This window comes from Equus caballus, chromosome 6, assembly GCF_041296265.1.
Source record: "Equus caballus isolate H_3958 breed thoroughbred chromosome 6, TB-T2T, whole genome shotgun sequence".
Lineage (NCBI taxonomy): Eukaryota > Metazoa > Chordata > Mammalia > Perissodactyla > Equidae > Equus > Equus caballus.
Window position 1 is genome coordinate 8,085,664 of NC_091689.1, and position 5,289 is coordinate 8,090,952.

The window sequence follows — 5,289 nt, forward strand, 5'->3', positions numbered from 1 at the left end:
GGGAACCGCCGATTGGGAAGAGAGACCCGCGGTGCCCACACTCAGCTCCGTCAGCCCCAGTCTGAGGTGGAGCCCAGCCTTCTCAGGGTAGATACTCAGGTCTGCCTGCCTCTGCCCTCCTTCCCCTCCCTCTCCCCCTCCCCCTCCTCCTCGGGGTCCTGCTCGATTTCCTGCTCTCCATGCAAACACTGGTTCCCCCAGATTTGCATCCCAGAGGCCCAGGCACGCAGTCAGCAGGGCTCCGGCTGTGAATGAGACCGCAGTCAGCCTTTCCACACCACGGCTACCCACACATCCTTTGCCCACAGAGTTCAACTCAACCACACGTATGGTGCTTCCCGTGTGCCAGGCATGGTGCCAGGCCCCGGGGACATGCCATGACTACGCCGCGTCTCTGCTCTCAAGGAACTCACTCTAGTGTGGAGAAAGACACCCGACAGACTGTCTAAAACCTGGTGATTACACAGAAGGCGGGAGCGCAGAGGACACCTGACCCCCTGGGACAGCCGTGAAGGGATTGGAAAATGCTTCCTGTGGGGTGGAGGCTCTGAGGAGTTTGGGAAGGAAGAGGGATTCAGGTGAAGGTGACCTGAGCGGGTGGGTTCATCAGGAAAGGACGCCAGAGCGTCAGGGGCCAGTCACAGCCCGGGGAGTGGGCAATGATAGCAATTTTGGAATTGCACACAAGGCGGGAAAGGGGAAATGATGCTGTAGAAAGCAGGAGAAGCCAGATAATGCGGATGCATAGCCAGACCCAGGGCGTGGGCTTTTTCTCGCGAGCTGTGGGTGCCGCTTAGGGAGACTAGAGGATAGCGAACAGGAGAGAGATGTGCTCAAAGCTGGCAGCTGCACGTTGGAAACGAAATCAGGGGTATGGGGACATGAGATCCTATGGGGAGACCAGAGCCGTAGACTCGGAGATGGAGGATGAAGACCTGAACTGGGGTGGAGGCAGAGAGAAGGCAGAAGGAAGAAGGGATGGAAGTGAGATAGGAGACAAACTCGGCCAGCCCAGCCGGAAGCTGTGGCTGGTTGGCCCCTGGGGTTGGGGTGGAGGGGAGGGAGGGAGGCAGTCTGACTTCTGGCTTTGGAGATGTCAGCTGTGAAAAGGTCTCTGACCAGGCCTGTATGGGGCAGGTAGTCACTGTTTACTTGTGTCACACACACACACACACAGCAGAAGGAGTGTATTAGAAGCACCTCATGCAACCTTGCCGGCGGGAGTGTAAACTGGTACAACCTCTTTGAAGAGTGATTTGACAATATCTATCAAAAATATTTTTAAAATGCAGACACCTTTTGTCTAGCAATTCCACTTTTAGGGATTTACGCTGTAGATAAAATGTATATACATATAACCTCGTATGTGGGTGGGTGTTAATTGCCTCCTTCTTTGTAATCGCAAAACACTTGAAATAACCTAAGTGTCCACCAAGAAGGGACTGGTTAAATAGATGCTGCTATGTCTATAGCAAAGAATGCCATGCAGTCATGAAAAGTGATGAGGTGGAACATAGACCAGTAAATGAAACAAAGCAAGATTCATAACTAGAGTGATGGCGTATTCCCTCTAGGGGGAATATAAAGTAGACACAGATATAAGTGTATACTTTTCATTTTTTTGCTGAGGAAGATTCACCCTGAGCTCGCCTCCATGCCAATCTTCCTTTACTTTGCACGTGGGTTGCTGCCACAGCATGACCAACAAGTAATGTAGGAGCTGAACCCACGAACCCAGGCTGCCAAAGCAGAGCACACTGAACCCAAGCACTACACAGGGCGGGCCCCTACATATATACTTCTGTATAGTTCAGTAGGGTCCACAAGAAGTGGGGATCATGGCTAATCACAGGGAGCGGGGCTGGGGGACTGGATAGGAGTCGTCTAAGATGGGAGGGACACATTTTATTACACATCTGTTTGTATTTTTGAATTATTTTACCAGGCACATTTATTAATTGTTTTAAATAAAAATCAGTTTCAAATTAAAAACACAGAGTCGGCTTTCAATATCAAAGGCACAAATCACAAATTCCATGTCATTCCTTTGAATGGTCATCACATGCCCGCTCTGTTTCAGGCACTAGCGTCCGGCAGCAAGCCAAACGCACAGTGTGGGAAAAACAGAGGTTATAAAAGTAATTACGAAAGGAATATTACAAAAGGAGAAGTTGAAAGTGGTAAATAAAGACTTAAAAACTTTCGTGTTGCCACTGCCCCAAGATGACTTCTAATTGCCCCAAGATCACCCCAAGATGACTTCTAATTGCAGAAGGGGAGATGTGCCTTTATGGTGGGGCTATCTGGCAGTCACTACCATAACCAAGGGCTCAAACTTTGCATCACTCATGCTGGGACAGCTTGACATTGTCTACCTCCCGATGCCATGCAATGTGAAGTACTCAGTAACACCTTCGACATGCTACTCAAAGTGTGGTCCGTGGACCAGCACGTCAGCACCCGCTGGGAGCTTGCTAGTAATGCAGAGTCACAAGCCCCAGCCCAGACCTACTGGATCAGCATCTGCATTTTAAATAGGTTCCCAAGTGAGTCACGATATTAGAGGTTGAGAAACACTAGCCTTTTTCAAAAATTCTTGAAAAAAATTGTTTAATCAGAATCTAATCAAGCCATTAGAGGTACTTTCAGTTTGTGGGAAAAATAGGAGGAAGAGGAACAAATTAAGTAATACACAAAGAAAGACTTCAAAAATCCCAATGTGGGGCCTGGCCCCGTGGCCGAGTGGTTAAGTTCACGCGCTCCGCTGCAGGCGGCCCAGTGTTTCGTTGGTTCGAATCCTGGGCGCGGACATGGCACTGCTCATCAGACCACGCTGAGGCAGCGTCCCACATACCAAAACTAGAGGAACCCACAACGAGAAATATACAACTATGTACTGGGGGGCTTTGGGGAGAAAAAGGAAAAAAATAAAATCTTTAAAAAAAAAAAAAAAATCCCAATGTGAACATCATATAACACAACTGTTCTTGGCTCAGGTAGGTCAAGGTCACAGAAAAAAGCCAGGGGACTGTTCTAGATTTAAAAAATACTGAAGTGATGCAACAATCAAAGGAAATGCATGATCTTGATTTGACCAAGAATCAGTAAAACCAGCTGTTAGGGGTCGGCCCAGTGGCACAGCGGTAGAGGAAGTAGAGCAAGATGGGCACGGATGTTAGTTCAGGGCCAGTCTTCCTCAGCAAAAAGAGGAGGATTGGCAGCAGATGTTAGCTCAGGGCTGATCTTCCTCAACAAAAAAAAAAAAGAAAAAAAAAGGAAAACAGGTGTTAAAGTCCTCCTGGGGACAACTGGGGAAATTGGACTGAAAAGAAGAAGATATTAGAAATAATTGTTAATATTCTCAGGTGTGAAAATCGTTTTACAATTATGAAGGAGAATGTCCTCATTCGTAGGAGATGTGTGATAAGTTAAATATTTTGGGCTGAAGTATCATGATATCTGCAACTTACTTCTAAATATATACAGGTAGATAGGGCAAATGTTGATCCTTGAGTCATGGGTGTTTATTATGCTATTGCACTATTATTTTTACTTTTCTATATGTTTGACATTTATCATTATAAAGAAATTGAAATAATTTTTAAAAACATGTTGTCCCCCAAAATCCTGAGGCTAAATTAAAAGACAAGCAATGAAATGGAGAAAAGTATGTCATAAATGACAGGCAGCTTACCAACCTCAATACGTGAAATATAGAAACAAGTCCAACAAATTAATTAAAAACTCCCACAAAAGAAGACATAGCCAATAATTTTGTTTTTAAATGGTCTATCTTGCTGGTAATCAAAGAGCTATAAATCAACACAATAACGATTTTCTTTTCAACATTCAAACTGACAGATTTCCTTAAAAGCTGGAGCCCAGTGCGGGCAGAGTGGAGACAGGGCAGTCTCTTCTTGGGCTGCAGCTGGCACTATAAATTAACGCGACTCTTCTGGGAGGCAATTTGCTATTTACATCTCTGAGCCAGCAATCCCACTTTTAGGAGTTTATCCTACAGAAGTAAAAATGGCTGCAACCTAACGGCCAAGGTTAGCAATAGGAATACTCACCACCACATTCTTTGCAGTATTAAATAGTTGGATATAATTTGGAAGTCTGATAATGAGCTATTAGTTATATAAACGATGCTATCTAATGGATTGCCTTGAGACGATTAAAATGAAGTTGCAAAATAACATATAAAAGTAAAAAGTATGTGTGTGTAGATAGACAGATGATTATATACGTATAGGACACACGCACAGCATGTGGACTGAACAATGACTTGAAAGAAATACTCCAAAATAAACCATCTGTAGATTACCTCTGTAATGGAATCGTAGATGAGTTTTTTCTTTTCTTTTTGCCTGTCTGGATGATCAAGTGAATATATACTTCTTTTTCTTCACAAAAAAGGGTGTTATTTTTAAAAACAAAATAACTCCGGTGTGTCTACTCCTCTTGGCAGACTGTGCATGAGCACACTCACACGCACACACAGGCACGCACATGCACACGTGTGCACACTCACGCATTTGGTCTCCAGAACGCTTGGAAGTGTGGTCAGGAGGAGGAGCTGCCCTTGTCCAGCCCGCTTCACCTGACCCTCCAGAGGACCATGGTTCGGAGGGGACCGGAGAGCAGGGTAGAGGTTGGGGACAGCTGCCCAAGGTGCTGAGTTTGTGGGCAAAGCCACCTTCTGAGGGAGACCGAGCCCTGAGAGGGCTACACTCCTTCCTCGGCCTGAGAGGGGCCCCCTAGGACCAGGGGTGAGAATGGAAGCCTTGGCGTCTGGGATAGAGTGGCAGAGCAGAGTCCAAAGGCACCAGTTTATGGCAGCTCATAAAAACTCCAAGTGGAGCCAGTGCCCCTGAAGTGGGGAATGAGAAGAGCACTTATGCCGACTCTGAGCGAGCGTCATGCCAAGTAGAAGAGACCTCTAGGGGTGCCAGGGCCCCATCTGTCCTGGAGGGGTCCCAGCAGCCATTCCCCCAGGGAAGGAGGGAGGATGGCTGAGCTTCTTCTGGGTTGGGAGGAGGAAAGGTCCAGGCGCCTACCTTCCCTGGCAGGCTGTCCACCTGCAGTGAGGGCACCCCATCCCTGGGAGCTCACTCGAGAGCCAAGGGTGGGGCCCATCGGCTCTGGCTGCCAGGCTGTTGCTGGGCTCCGGTCTCCAAGGGACCTGGCGGGCACCTGCTTCCCCACCCCCTCACCCATTCTCTCTCTCTCTCTGGGGCCCTATCTTCCCTTATATGGTGAAGGCAGTTCCTAGAGGAGGGGGGGCGG